Source organism: Dendrobates tinctorius, unplaced genomic scaffold (assembly GCF_039654945.1).
Source record: "Dendrobates tinctorius isolate UK_male_01 unplaced genomic scaffold, ASM3965494v1 ptg000032l, whole genome shotgun sequence".
NCBI lineage: Eukaryota > Metazoa > Chordata > Amphibia > Anura > Dendrobatidae > Dendrobates > Dendrobates tinctorius.
In genome coordinates, this window is record NW_027361700.1 from 29,095,512 (window position 1) to 29,112,491 (window position 16,980).

The 16,980-nt window shown below is 41.1% G+C and overlaps 1 pseudogene; it reads left to right on the top strand.

Annotated features, from left to right (window-relative positions):
- The first annotated feature begins 2,354 nt into the window (after nt 1-2,354).
- On the top strand, nt 2,355-9,924 carry LOC141086646 (ATP-dependent DNA helicase pif1-like; annotated as a pseudogene).
- Nucleotides 9,925-16,980: the final 7,056 nt, after the last annotated feature.

The window sequence follows — 16,980 nt, forward strand, 5'->3', positions numbered from 1 at the left end:
TTAATTCCGATACCGGAAGTCCCATTGACTTGAATGGGACTTCCGGTATCGGAATCGGCGATACCCGATATTTTTTTCGTATCGGGCGATACCATCCGATACGATATTTTTGGGTATCGAATGCTATCGCTCAACACTAGTCATGAGATGTCAGAAGTGAAGTATTTTTCATTGTACTATACCGCTATTTCTCTGCCTTATCAGAGGATCATGAATTGTAGCATGTGTTAAAGGAGCCCAGTGACACTCTGGCCCAGGGCCCACGAAAATCTGGAGCCAGCCCTCCCCCCACAACTTTAGCCAAATAACCCCCAGTTTTCAATGCCTAACTATTATTATAAAGTAAATTAAGGTTGACAAGCTTAAGTAATAAGAATTGATGTTTTTGGCATTAAAATGGGCACTGTAGGTGTGTTTCCTGTCCTCCACTCACTGCCGACCTTGGTTTCCCATTGACTTGCATTGGGTTTCGTGTTTCAGTCGGCCTTCGACTTTTCACGATAATCGGCCAATTGCGTTCGACCTGACTTTTGAGAAAGTCGGGTTTCATGAAACCCGACTCGACCCGAAAAAAGGCAAAGTCGCACATCTCTATGGAAAGCATAAGATCATACGATAGTGCAAATGCTTTTGCATCAATGGGCGCACATATTGACCAATCAATCAGGCCCGGATTTAGGGGGGCCCAAGGGGCCCGGACCCTGGGCCACCCACCAATCGGGGGCCTCCCACTAAAATAGGGATAAATATCTCAAAACATGTAAAATACACGTCTCTCTTTGCTGTGAACCATTTCTAATGATAAGGAACATTTAACAAAAGAGAAACTATTGAAAATGTAGGGACCTGCCTACGGTCCTACATCTCAGTGGCTGACGAAGAGCGGCAGAGTCATGGCACCTACGTCAGCATCCACTGACCTGGCTAGCCAGACTTCCTTAGTACCTGTACCTAATGCTTACCTTATGACATGCGGCAGCCAGGCGGCACACTCTTTAAATCTGGATGCTAAAAATGCTGTAGAAAGCTGCTCAAGTGCTGTACATTTTTTTGACTTCCTTGAAAAGCTGTCCTCTTCTTTACAGTTTCAATGCATGGGCATCAGCTCCTGACTGAGGCTTTGAAAAATATTGACTCAGCAACAGTATTAACTCTCAAATGTGTCACAACAACGGGTTGGTCCTGCAGAGCTGACGCTACTAAGGCCCTTAAGCATGACTATCAGCAGATTAAAGATGCACTTAAACAGATTGCTGATGACTTTGAAGAAAAAAGCTGTGTACGATGTGAAGCAGAAGGAATGTTAAGACCAATGAATCAGCTTGAAATTGGTATTAACACCACCTTCTGGAATGATATCCTGCAAAGAACAGATGCTACTCGTAAAAATCTACAACACACAAAACTCGCTCTAAACACTGCTGTGGCGTCACAGACCAGCTTAAAAAACTATGTTGCATCAAAGTGTGACTCCTTCAAAATTTATGAGAAGTAAGGCGAAGATCTGTCTGGTTCATCTGAGTATGTTCATATGATAGATAGCTCGACACAGGCAAGAAACGTGTCTCAATGCATTGGATTATGGCCATATGGAAGAAGTACAACTCATTTCTTCTGAAAAATAGAGAACAGAAACTTTCTTGCCTATCATTGATCAGTTTATCACTTATCTTGAACAATGTCTTCAAGCATATAAAGATATATCAAGCAAATTTAGCTTTTTTAGCCATCTGAAAGAACTGACTTCAGACGAGCTTAAGGCCACAGCAGAGCAACCCACCAGATGCCTTGGACATTACATTTATCGATGAACTGTGTCAGTTTGTAACATTTGCCAATTTATTCACAGATGAGCCAAAAGATATCAGCACTGAACTTTTCATGTACAAGCTTATCATGGAAAAGGGTGTGCAGGACACTTTCCCAAATATTGAGAGAGCTCTAATGATATATCTAATTTTGATGGTAACAAACTGCAGTGGTGAGTGTTCCTTCTCAAAACACAAATTAGTTGAAAACCGATTAAGGACATCCATGAAGCAGGAAGGACTTGTAAATTTGGCTATCATGAGCATCGAGCATACTGTGTGAATTGGACTTTAGTGACATCATTAGTGATTTTGCGGCGTGAAAGTGCCTGGATGGTAAAAAAATGAATGATTTTACCTGAATTCCTCTGCGTAAATGATTTTTGTAAATAAACTTGCATTCATTTCATTTTGTGTTTTTGCATTACTTATTGCAACACCTTGAAAAATGGGCCTCCCTCCAAAATGGGCCCCGGGTCACCCACCTCTTAAATCCGGCCCTGCAATAAATTAGCAGGTGATCAGGTCCTTTCTGTTAAAGAATCCATGGGCAAATTTACCATGCACCCTAACCAAGGTGAATCACCAACATACACCCAGTTATATATTCTGGATTCGGCTCAAGCCTTCAATGAAAGAATGCAAAATCCAGCCAACAGTGAATGCATTCGTAAGGTTATGGAAAATCTACAAAGAATTCTCAAAGATATCAATCCTTTCTCCAGAGAATACAAAAATATGTTGCAAATTGAACACGAAGAAATGCTGAAAGCAAATCTGGAAAACCAAATGCCTATTGAATATAGCATGGCTTTTGTGAGAGAAAAAGTAAATACTATACACCACGGCAGAATCAATGCTCCAACTGCCAGAGGGGAAGTTGCTGCCATTTTCCACAGCGCAGGTGGTGCACCCCCAGAAAATCGTGACATTACCATTCATCCAAAAGTGGGATGTTACAAAATATATCTATCCTGAGTAGACTCTGTGACCCAATGAGCTCCCCTTTCTTTTCCCTTATGGGAACTTAAAAAAAAAGGTGGTCGAGGAAATGTGACTCAACTTCAGTGGAATTCATACCACTTTGCCATTCGTGATGGTATTTTTAACCAGTTCTTTAATGCAGGAAAGCTGACACATCAATTCTAATGCAAAAATGAGGCACAAATGTATAAAAATCAAAGTACTGTAAGAGCTGAAGAATATGACGTCCTTCACCAATTCGTAACCAACCACCTTTCAGGAACATAGATATCCTGCCTGGAAAAAAAGTCATATTGCCATCAACTTTCCAAGGAAGTCCAAGAAATATGGCACAAAACTACCAAGATGATATGGCAATGGTCAGGAAATATGGCAAATCAGACCTACAGTCATATGTAAAAGTTTGGGCACCCATATTAATGTTAACCTTTTTTCTTTATAACAATTTTGGTTTTTGCAACAGCTATTTCAGTTTCATATATCTAATAACTGATGGACTCAGTTATATTTCTGGATTCAAATGAGGTTTATTGTACTAACAGAAAATGTGCAATCTGCATTTAAACAAAATTTGACCGGTGCAAAAGTATGGGCACCCTTATCATTTTCTTGATTTGAACACTCCTAACTACTTTTTACTGACTTTCTGAAGCACTAAATTGGTTTTGTAACCTCATTGAGCTTTGAACTTCATAGCCAGGTGTATCAAATCATGAGAAAAGGTATTTAAAGTGGCCACTTGCAAGTAGTTCTCCTATTTGATTCTCCTATGAAGAGTGGCATCATGGGCGCCTCAAAACAACTCTCAAATGATCTGAAAACCAAGATTATTCAACATAGCTTTTCAGGGGGAAGGATGCAAAAAGTTGTCTCAGAGATTTAACCTGTCAGTTTCCACTGTGAGGAACATAGTAAGGAAATGGAAGAACACAGGTACAGTTCTTGTTAAGCCCAGAAGTGGCAGGCCAAGAAAAATATCAGAAAGGCAGAGAAGAAGAATGGTGAGAACAGTCTAGGACAATCCACAGACCACCTCCGAAGACCTGCAGCATCATCTTGCTGCAGATGGTGTCACTGTGCATCGGTCAACAATACAGCGCACTTTGCACAAGGAGAAGCTGTATGGGAGAGTGATGCGAAAGAAGCCGTTTCTGCAAGCACGCCACAAACAGAGTCGCCTGAGGTATGCAAAAGCACATTTGGACAAGCCAGTTACATTTTGGAAGAAGGTGCTGTGAACTGATGAAACAAAGATTGAGTTGTTTGGTCATACAAAAAGGCGTTATGCATGCGCTGTATTGTTGACCGATGCACAGTGACACCATCTGCAGCAAGATGATGGTGCAGGTCTTTGGAGGTGGTCTGTGGATTGTCCTTGACTGTTCTCACCATTCTTCTTCTCTGCCTTTCTGATATTTTTCTTGGCCTGCCACTTCTGGGCTTAACAAGAACTGTACCTGTGTTCTTCCATTTCCTTACTATGTTCCTCACAGTGGAAACTGACAGGTTAAATCTCTGAGACAACTTTTTGTATCCTTCCCCTGAAAAGCTATGTTGAATAATCTTTGTTTTCAGATCTTTTGAGAGTTGTTTTGAGGAGCCCATGATGCCACTCTTCATAGGAGAATCAAATAGGAGAACTACTTGCAAGTGGCCACTTTAAATACCTTTTCTCATGATTTGATACACCTGGCTATGAAGTTCAAAGCTCAATGAGGTTACAAAACCAATTTAGTGCTTCAGGAAGTCAGTAAAAAGTAGATAGGAGTGTTCAAATCAAGAAAATGATAAGGGTGCCCATACTTTTGCACCGGTCAAATTTTGTTTAAATGCAGATTGCACATTTTCTGTTAGTACAATAAACCTCTTTTGAAGCCAGAAATATAGCTGAGTCCATCAGTTATTAGATATATGAAACTGAAATACCTGTTGCAAAAACCAAAATTGTTATAAAGAAAAAAGGTTAACATTAATTGGGGTGCCCAAACTTTTACATATGACTGTATTTGTAACAGTAACGTGCAATCCAAATTGGAGGGAAATCAGAGAAAATTTACTTCCCAGTCAGCAACCATGCGACAGGCTGGATTTAGCAGCATGAGTATTTAACATGAAACTAAAATTGCTGCTTGGAGACTTAACCACATACCACAGATTTGGATGTGTTAATGGTATGGTGTATGTAATTGAGTTCCAAAAATGAGGTCTCCCTCCCAGACACATATTGGTATTTTTGGCCCCGGAATACAAAGTCTGGGATAAAGAAAGAATTGACAAAATTGTTTGTGCAGAGCTCCCGCACAAAGATACTCATCCGAAGCTTTATGAAACTGTAAAATCTTGCATGATACGCGGTCCATGTGATCCACTTAATCCAAATGCACCATGTATGGATAATGGGAACTGTACCAAAGGCTTTCCCAAAGATTTCTGTTCCAAAACTAATAGCAATGTAAATGGATACCCTAAATACCAATGCCGGGATGATAGCAACTTTTTTGCAATTGGTGGAAGCAAGATTGATAATAACTGGGTTGTGCCTTACAATCCTTATCTTTCCTTAAAATGCAATGCCCACATAAACGTTGAGATTTGCAGTTCTATACAAAGTTTAAAATATTTGTTCAAATACGTTTACAAAGGGCATGATTGTGCAAATATCCAGTTTGTTATTCCTGCCACAGAACAAGAAGCTACGGTTGAATGGGATGAAGTAAAAAATTGCTTAGAAACTCGATATGTAAGTGCGCCTGAAGCATGCTGGAGACTCAGGGAATATAAAATGTACCATCAAACTGATCATGTGGAAAGATTAAGGCTATGTACTCACGTGGCAGAGATGCTGCGGAAATTTCAACAGCATTTCCACAACTCACTGCCGGGGGAAAAATGCATGTGATTTTCGCGTGTGGAATTCAAGCGCATTCCAAGCAATTTGAAGCATAGCTTGGAATGTGATTGACAGGTTGGTCACACTCATCAAACATAATGTTTGACTAGTGTGACCAACTTTTTACTATTGAGGCTGCCTATGCAGCATCAATAGTGAATGATAGAATGTTAAAAATAATTTAAAAAAATAAAAAATCGTGATAGTCTCACCTTCTGGCGTCCCCAGGCCTCAGCAATGCTCCCGTTCCCAGCGATGCCTTGCAACTAAGACCTTTGATGACGTAGCGATCTCGTGATACTGTAGCGGTCTCGCAAGACCGCTATGTCATCACAGATCCTTGCCGCAAGGCATTACTGGGAACGGGAATTGGCTGGAGCATCGGTAAGGCTGCGCGGGACGCCGGAAGTTGAGTAGAACCCAATTTCTTATTTTAATTCTTATTTTTACAGGATTATGGTACCCAGGGCCTGGAGGACAGTCTCCTCTCCTCCTGACCCTGGGTACCATTTGCACATGATCCGCTCACTTTCCACATGGTGGGCATAGCCACATGCGGAAAGTAAGCGGATCAATGTATTCCTATGGGTGTGGAATTGCGGCGATTCCGCAAAAATAATGAGTCTGCTGCGTTTTTTTCCGCTATGCGATTCCGCTGAGGAAAATAATGCAGCATTAGCACAGCATGTGCGGAATGCCATAGGAATGCATGGGGTGCGTTCTGTAACGCACACAATCCACAACATGGGTACACAGCCTAAATGTCCATCTTGAAGCAAGCATACAATATGCTTCATACCAGGTAAAGAAGCTGAAGCTGTGCAGTACAAAAACACCAAGTATAAACTTCTTGCTTGGTTTAAACTGAATCGGGAAGATCCTAATTCCCAACAATATTTATACATTGAAATCCTTGAACATTGGGATGATAAAAATGTTAAAAGGAAACCACATAACAAAGGTCATAAAACAAAAATTGGCAGAATGTTTAACGTTACTCCATTAGACAGAGAAAAATACTTTCTCTGATTTCTCCTTCTCAGTGAGGCGCAACATCTTTTGAGGATCTCACAACAACTGAAGGAAACTGTTTTGCTACTTTCCAAGAAGTACGTATTGCAAGAGGGTTAATGTCATGATCCATGTTTGATTATGACAGATAATTGCACAAGTAACCTTTTTTTTCCTTAAGCTGTGTGCTTAAAGATAGTTTTGCCCCAGAGCCATTAGGGTCATTGCACTGTGGTGATTTCAGTTCTAGTTTTGCCCCCGGTGGCCGTTAGGATCATTGCACTCTGGTTACTTTAGTTTAGTGCACGTGATTATGAAGCAGGTGTGATTGCTCTGGCTCTTACCTGTAAAAGAGTGTCAGGTGGATGCAATCACTGTTAGTGATATTGCTCATTTCCAACCAAGTCTGGTGGAGGAAGGAGCTAGCAAGAGTTCCTTGCAGCACAGTCAGAGTCCTGGTGTGGAAGAACCCATAGTGAGGAGTTCCTTGCAGCTCTGACAACGCTTGGTGACGTTGCAGCTATTCAGGAGGAAAGCTGCATTCTGGTGCCGTTCTCTGTTGCTGGGAGCAAGAGCAACAGAACAAAGCTAAGTGGTGTTATCCCTGTTTGTACCTTTCCTTTTGTGTGTTTCAGTGCAGTGGTGGGATTAGTTTCTGCACCGTCCATTTCACTAGAAAGGGCTAGGTGCAGGGCGAGCTAGGGTTTTTAGGTATCCTGATTGGCAACAGGTGCAGAGCCTGTATAGGGACTGTTAGGAGTGTAGAGACTGACTCAGGGGAGTGCAGGAGGTCTCCACGTCCCCGTTCCCTATCGCAGGGCCCTCCATTGTATCAGTTTCCCTGGTGTTTCACTTTATCATTTAAATTCACCCTGCTGGAGGCAGTGTATCCTGATATACGTGTAATACTGAAAATCGCCTACTGGAGGCCGGGTATCCGGCTGCACATTATATTATTTAAATTCTCCCTACTGGAGGCGGTGTCTCCAGGGTCGCGTGTGTCATATAAATTCGCCCTGCTGGAGGCAGTGTGTCTAGTCAAACGTGACCATCACAGTTAACTGATGATGACTCTGAATGGAATACTTGCCTAACAGAAGCTGCCACTTATCAAATGCCAATACAACTAATTGTTTGCATTTATTTGCATCATGTGTGAGCCGTCTAATGCAGCATCATTGTTTCAAAGGCACAATAAAAATCTCATGGAATACTATACCAGACATTTCCCTCATGTAGAAAAGGCATTCTATATGACATTACATGAAATTGAGTCTGTGTTACAGACACATGGAAAGTCATTACAAGATGGCCTACAACTTCCTGTTGGTAAGTACGATGATCCAATCCATTGTGGCAAATATTACGACTCTATTGCGGAAAAAGGATTTCTTTGAGGAGATTTTCCAAATGTTAAACCAAGGACAACTAAAGGCTTTCGAAAAAATCAGAGAAGCTTTTGCGAATCCCAACTTGGAAAAACGCCTATTTTTTATTGATGGACCTGGTGGAAGTGGTAAAGCATTCCTGTATAATACAATCATGCATTACATTTTTAGCAAAAATGAATTAGTCTTGCCATGTTCATTTACAGGCATTGCTGCCACTTTGCTTGAGGGTGGCTGAACTTCCCATAATTTGTTCAAACTGTCTATACCAATTAATGAAACGTCAACGTGCAATATTCATCATGGCAGCAATACCGTCAATGAGTTGAAAAGTGCCAACTCATAATCTGGGACGAAGCTTCTATGGCTCCAGCTCATGCTGTAAATGCAGTTGACACATTCTACAAAGAACTCATGGCTGAAGATCCAAAAGTTCGGTCCAAAAAAACCGTTCGGAGGTGCGGTGTTTCTTTTTGGTGAAGATTTTCGACAAATCCTTCCTGTTGCACCACATGGCAGCAGAACCAAAATAATTTCAGCATGCATGAAAAACAGCTATTGTTGGAGGAATATTGAAGTCCTCAAATTGGACCAAAACATGCCTACCAATGAGGACAATGTCCCTGAAGAACATCAAGGCTTTTCCCAATGGCTTTTAAACCTTGGAGATGGAAAATTAACTAGGGCTAGAGAAAGGTATCTTTGAAATTCCTTCTGTCTGCATTGAAAATGGATGTATTGTTGATGCTGCCTTTCCTCAAGGCATACAGCCAGAAGATGAAAGCATTGCAAACCATGCAATCCTAGGCTACTTTCACACATCAGATTTTTTCCGACAGGCAGGATCCGATGTCGCGCCAGAGTGATGGATCCGGCGTAAATTGTGGAAAACTGATGAAACAGATCCGTTTTTCCACTGGATCAGTCTAGCTGGCTGGTAATGGATGAGGGCCTCACTATATCTGTTTCCTGGGGACTGGTCAATTGGATCTGAGCATGCTCAAGCTTAAAAAAACAGAGCCGGTGGCCGGATCCTTCTTTTTCCGGATCCAGCGCAATCCGGCGCTGTCCGGTTTTTCGACGCAGACAAAAAACGTTACTAGAGACATTTTTTTCCAGACGCCGTAATCAAAAATTTAGCCGGATCCGGTGAAAACTAGAAGAAACGGAAGGCCATGCGGTGCGATCCGGTGCTAATACAATTCAATGAGAGAAAACCGGTTCCGGCGGCAGATTTTGCCGGATCCAGTTTTTCTAAAAATAGCTGGATCCTGCCTGTCAGAAAAAACCTGATCTGTAAAAGTAGCCTTACTCCAAAAAAAAATCACATGAACTGAATGAAAATGTTCTTAGACGAATTCAGTCTCAATTGAAATGCTACATCAGTATTGATTCCATTCAGCAAGATACTGCAAATGCTGAGGAAGAAGCAAACTATCCAACAGAGTTCTTAAACAGCTTACTGCCTGGTGGTATGCCTCCTCATAGATTAAATTTGAAAGTTGGAGCAGTAGTCATGCTATTAAGAAACCTTAACTCAACAAGAGGTCTTTGCAATGGCACCAGAATGGTTGTGAAGCAAATGATATCAAAAGTTAATGACTGTGAAATCCTCACCGGACCATTTAAAGGTACAAGGGTATTCATTCCCAGAGTTATTCTGGTACCAAGCGATCATGCTATGACTATCAACAAAGTCAAGGGCAAACACTAGATTCAGTTGGCATATATTTGCCATCTCCAGCCTTCAGTCATGGCCAACTTTATGTCGCCTTTTCAAGGACAAAATCCTTCCAGCAAGTCAAAGTCAAAGTTTTTGCTGCTGATCAACAAGGAAACTTAAAGAAAGACCACAGAGTTTACATAAAAAATGTTTACAGAGAAGTTTTTGCTCAATATTTTTTTTTCTTTACCTAATAGTTTAATAAAATTAAAAATGTTATATATAACAGTGAATGTGTCTTTCTGTTCAAAGCCAAAATGGGTGACGTCTGTGCAGTGTGGTTTCTGAGTCAGAATGCGTTCATACTGCACTACGATGGCATTTTATTGAAAACACTGTGTGTGCAAATTCCTAGACACAGTGTATTCAAGAAAATGACACCAGATATTGTGAGATACGCACACGTTGACTCAGGTTCTATTTTATGGGAGCAGCACATCACAAGATGGCAGTAGCACATACCAGGATGGGGGCGCAGGATGGGCACAGCATATTACAGAATAGGGGCGCAGGATGGGAGCAGCACATGACCGAATAGGGGTGCAGGATGGGAGCAGCACATACCAGGATGGAGACCATTTACCAATATAAATGCTCACCACCTGGGTGTAGAACGGGTTCAATAGCTAGTTTACCTATATGCATATGAGGTGTATTACTATTTGCTACGTAGCACTTTTCTGGTATTAAGACTGATTAGTAGAGATGAGCGACTTTGCCTTTTTTAGGGTCGAGTCGGGTTTAATCAAATCCGACTTTTTCAAAAGTCGAGTCGAACGAAATTGGCCGACTATAGGGAAAAGTCGGAGCTCCGACTGAAACACGAAACCCAATGCAAGTCAATGGGGAAGAAAAGTCGGCAGGCAGTGGAGGACAGTAAACACACCTACAGTGCCCATTTCAATGCCAACAACATCAATTCTTATTACTTAAGCTTGTCAACCTTAATCTACTTTATAAAAATAGTTACGCATTGAAAACTGGGGGTTATCTGGCTAAAGTTGTGGGGGGGAGTAGGGCTGGCTCCAGATTTTCGCGTGCCCTGGGCCAAAGAGTGTCAGTGCGACCCTTTAACACATACTACAATTCATGATGCTCCGATACGGCACAGATATATAGGTATAGTACAATGAAAAATACTTCACTTCTTACTTGACAGACATCTATTTAAAATTCTACAATAGCTCAAAAAACAGACAGTACATTACTCCATACAGTATTATGGCCACCACATGATGCACAATACAGAATAATGAGCCCCATATATTTCTCTATACAGAATAATTGGTCCCATATAATGTTCCATACAGTATAGATTGAGCTCCATATAATGCTATAGTATATGATGGTCTCCATGGATGATGCTCCAGTGTGTTATGGGCACAAATAATGCTCCATATATAATGGGCCCCATTTCTAATGCTCCAGTGTATAATGGGCCCCAAAAATGCTGCTCTAGTGTCTGATCTGCCCCATTTAGAATGCTCCAGTATATGATGGGGCCCATGGTTGATGCTCCAGTATCTTATGGATTCAGAAAGAGAATTGGAGGGATTAAATGGCTGGATATCCTTAAAGACAAAAATGTCCAGGAAGGATGGGAAATCTTGAAAAATGAAATTCTCAAAGCACAGTTGTTAACCATTCCGAAAAGAGGGAAGAATAGGAAGCATTTAAGGAAACCAGGATGGATGAACACAGAACTTAAGAACATGCTAAAAAGGAAGAAAAAAATGTTTATAAAATGGAAAGAGGGAGGCATATCTAAAGAAGAATATAATGCTGTCTGCAGAACCTGCAGGGCACAAATCAGCTGAAAATGAATTGAGGCTTGCAAGAGATGTCAAAAGCAATAATAAAGGATTTTGGGGATATGTAAAAAGTAAAAGAAAAGTCAAAGATGCTATAGGATTTTTACAGGATGAAAATGATGAAATGGTAAGACAGGATGTTGAGAAGGCCGAACTTTTAAATTCCTATTTTGCATCTGTTTTCTCTCAGAAAGGAAATGTAACATCAACTGTTCTTCACTGTCCTATTAAGGGAATAGAAGAATCCAGGATATCTATAAACAGAAAGATAGTGAGGAAACACTTAGCTAGCCTAAATGAATTCAAGTCTCCAGGTCCAGATGAATTTCACCCCAGAGTACTGAAGGAGATAGCAGAAGAAATTTTTGAACCCCTCTCCATAATCTTTGAAAATTCTTGAAGAACAGGAGAAGTGCCAGAAGACTGGAGAAGAGCAAATGTTGATCCTATCTTCAAAAAGGGGAAGAAGGTGGACCCAGGCAACTATAGGCCGGTGAGTCTGACTTCTATACCAGGAAAGATCTTTGAACAAATTATTAAACAACATGTATGTCAGTACCTGGATAAGAATGAAGTGATTAAACAGAGTCAGCATGGGTTTGTAACTAATAAGTCATGTCAGACTAACTTAATTTCCTTCTATGACAGAATCACTGATTGGGTGGATCAAGGAAATGCTGTAGATATAGTATATGTTGACTTCAGCAAAGCATTTGACAAAGTCTCTCATACAATCCTTATTGAAAAAATTACTAAGTATGGAATGGACAAGGCAACTGTTAGGTGGATTCATAACTGGCTTAGTGATCGGACCCAAAGAGTGGTCGTAAATGGCTGCACATCCAGTTGGAAGAATGTCTCAAGTGGGGTACCATAGGGCTCTGTCCTGGGCCCTGTATTGTTCAACATCTTTATCAACGATTTAGATGAAGGAATTGAGGGTAAACTGATTAAATTTTCTGATGACACAAAGCTAGGTGGGATAGCTAATACTAGAGAAGAGAGAGAGAGGATTCAAAAAGATATAAATAAACTGGAAAAGTGGGCAGCAACTAACAGAATGGTTTTTAACAGGGAGAAATGCAAAGTACTACATCTGGGCAATAAAAATGAAAAAAGCATATACAGAATGGGAGGAATAGGGCTAAGTGACAGCACATGTGAAAAAGACTTGGGTATACTAATAGATCACATACTGAATATGAGTCAACAGTGTGATGCAGCAGCAAAAAAGGCAAATGCAATTCTAGGATGTATTAACAGAAGCATACAGTCTAGATCACGTGAAGTCATTATTTCCCTCTACTCCTCTTTGGTCAGACCTCATCTGGAATATTGTGTCCAGTTTTGGGCACCACATTTTAAAAAAGACATCAACAAACTGGAGCAAGTTCAGAAAAGAGCGACCAGAATGGTGACCGGTCTGCAAACCCTGTCTTATGAGGAAAGGTTGCAGGATTTGGGAATGTTTAGTTTGCAAAAGAGAAGACTGAGGGGAGACTTAATATCTGTCTACAAATATCTAAAGGGCTGTCACATTGTGGAAGGATCAACTTTATTCTCATTTGCACAAGGAAAGACTAGAAGCAATGGGATGAAACTGAATAGGAGGAGACACAGATTAGATATTAGAAAAAACTTTTTGACAGTTAGAGTGATCAATGAGTGGAACAGGCTGCCACGAGAAGTGGTGAGTTCTCATTCAATGGAAGTCTTCAAACAGAGGCTGGACAGACATCTGACTGGGATGATTTAGCGAATCCTGCTTTGAGCAGGGTGTTGGACCAGATGGCCCAGGAGGTCCCTTCCAACTCTACGATTCTATGATTCTATGGGCCCAAATAGTGCTCCATATATAATGAGCCTCATTTCTAATGCTCCAGTGTATAATGGGCCCCGTAAATGCTGTTCCAGTGTCTGATGTCACCCATTTGGAATGCTCCAGTATATGATGGGCCTCATGGATGATGGTCCAGTGTCTAATGGGCCCAAGTAATGCTCCATATATAATCTGCCCCATTTTGAATGCTCCAGTATATGATGGGCCCCATGGATGATGCTCCAGTGTCTTTAGGGGTGCAATTAATGCTCCATATATAATCTGCCCCATTTAGAATGCTCCAGTATATGATGGGCCTCATGGATGTGCTCCAGTATCTTATGGGCCCAAATAATGCTTCATATATAATCTGCCCCATTTTGAATGCTCCAGTATATGATGGGCCCCATGGATGATGCTCCAGTGCTTTATGGGCCCAAATAATGCTCCTTATATAATCTGCCCCATTTTGAATGCTCCAGTATATGATGGGCCCCATGGATGATGCTCGAGTGTCTTGTGGGCCCAAATAATGCTCCATATATAATCTGCCCCATTTTGAATGCTCCAGTATATGATGGGCCCCATGGATGATGCTCCAGTGTCTTTAGGGGTGCAATTAATGCTCCATATATAATCTGCCCCATTTAGAATGCTCCAGTATATGATGGGCCTCATGGATGTGCTCCAGTATCTTATGGGCCCAAATAATGCTTCATATATAATCTGCCCCATTTTGAATGCTCCAGTATATGATGGGCCCCATGGATGATGCTCCAGTGCTTTATGGGCCCAAATAATGCTCCTTATATAATCTGCCCCATTTTGAATGCTCCAGTATATGATGGGCCCCATGGATGATGCTCGAGTGTCTTGTGGGCCCAAATAATGCTCCATATATAATGTGCCCCATTTTGAATGAACCCAGGCATGGTATGTGAAAAGAGCTCCATGGAGTAATCTGAAGTGTGGGCTGCCGCATCCTTCACTTTTTGGTGTGGGTGAAGGACCCAAGGAAAGGGTTGCTCCTGACCAAAGCCTGCACTGACGACTCAGTGCTTGCATTTTTTTGAAACTTCAGAAAAGGAGGCGATAGAGTTGGAGGCTGTTTCAGCAATGTAAGCCAGAACCAGTTCCTGATGCTCCAGCTTTAAAAGCAGTTTACTTCCAGAAAAGGGAGCCTTACAGGCCTTCCGGAGCCAGACCATGACGCAGGCTCAACACCTCCTGCCTTAGCTGCTATTGTGCTTTTGGCACTACCAGCAGATGCCCCACCACCACCATCAGTACCAGCTGGCCCCCCGCGCCCATGTCCGTGGCCTCTTCCACCATACTTACTAATTTTTGTGAAAATGTACCCAAAATACCAGCAGATATATGGTACTGTTTCAGAAGCGTACAGCTCTATACAGTCTAGGGATAATTGTAAATCTCTGTATATATTTCATGAGTCATACACAGATGCTCACAGGCACAGTATGGATTACACAATAATCTAAAAAGTTGAAAAAGGGTACAGTATCACCAGATACAAGGTATATATAGTATATTTTAAATATTCTGAATCTCCGTATATATTTCAGGAAGCAGACACAAACGCTCTCAGGCCCAGTATGGATTAGACAAGAATATAAAAAGCTGTAAATGGGTAATGTATCACAAGCGTACAGCTGTATACAGTGTTGGTGTAATTTTTAAATCTGCATATATATTTAATGAGTAACACACAGACTCTCACAGGCTCAGTATGGATCACACCATAATATAAAAGAAGATCCACAAGAAATAATCACACATGTGGCCCAATGTTCCGGGTGTCAATGATGCACTTAGAGTGGTGGGTGGAGGAGGACTTTCAGGGTCAAAGGGTACTGTATCAGATACAAGGTATATATAGTTTAGTGAAAGTAGAAAAAATATCCGTATGTATTTCAGGAGACAGACACAGACGCTCTCAGGCCCAGTATAAATTCGACAACAAAATAGAAATTTGACAAAGGGTACAGTTTCAGCAGATAATAGGTATATATAGTATAGTTTAAACATTCTAAATCTCAGTATATATTTGAGGAGGCAGACACAGATGCTCTCAGGCCCAGTATGGATTACACCACAATATAAAAAGCAGTAAAAGGGTAATGGATCAGAAGCGTACAGCTGTATACAGTATAGGGGGCATTGTAAATCTCCATATATATTTCCATAGTCAGAAACAGACTCTCACTGCCTCAGTATGGATTATACCAGTAAAATTATAAGCAGTAAATGGGTAATGTATCACAAGCGTACAGCTGTATACAGTGTTGGTGTAATCTTAAATCTCCAAATATATTTCCGGAGTAACAGACAGACGTTCACAGGCTCATTATGGATTACACCAGAATCTAAACAGCAAAAAAGAGTACTGTATCAGAAGCGTAGAGCTGTATACAGTGTTGGTCAAATTTGAAATCTCGGTATATATTTCCGGAGTCACCCTCAGACGCTCACTCAGTCTGGATTTGACCATAATACAAAATGTTGATAAAAAGGTACTGGATAACAAGATAGCAAGTATATATATTATAGGGTGCAATTTAAATCTCTGTATAGATATTCCCGTAGTCACCCTCAGATGCTCACTCAGTATGGATTTGACCGTAATACTAAATGTCAAACAAAGGTACTGTGTAACAAGATAGAAGCAGTATAGGGTAAAATTTTTATCTCCGTATTTACAGAAGGAGTAAACCACATATACTCACTCAGTATGGATTATACCGTAATAGAAAATTAGAACAAAGGTACTGTATCAGCAGATACCAGGTGTATCCAGTCCAGGGGTAATTGTAAATTTCCGTCTATATTTCCGGAGTCAGACACAGACACTCACAGGCTCAGTATGGATTACACCAGAATATAAAAAGTAGAAAAAGGGAAATGTATTCAAAGTGTACACCAGTATACATTGTTGGGGTAATTTTAAATCTTGGTATATATTTCAGTCTCAGTAAGCCAGTCCAGACTCTCCGCTACTGGAAACTTTATGGATACAAGTACAGACGGAAAGTCGAGTGTTTGCAGAAATTTGGGAATTGCTAATCACGGGAAAACCTCCCGGGAAATTTCGCAGAGGCAATGCTGACCCTCAATTACTTTGTCTGTGGAGACAGCGAAAACAGTTATTTGTGAAGAAAGCATTGCTGTATCGCAGTAGCGTGGATCCCATCACCGTTACTCATCTCCATTAAATTGTGATCACAGGGAGAGATGTAGACATGGTCCTCACTGCCTATCATGATGAGTCTGGTCACTTTGGAGTGCAAAAGACAGAAGCCACAGGATGTAGGCGATTCTATTGGATTGGCATGAGAGGAAACATTGAAAAATGGTGGCAGGAATGTCACACGTCTGTGACTAGGGAAAACTGAAAGCTGATCATAAATCACCACTGCATCCAATTGTGAGTTGACGTCCATTACAAATGGTAGCCACTGATCATCTGAAGGTAGAGGCCAGCAGGACAGGCCATAGCTACATCTTAACAATCATCGATCAGTTCACAAA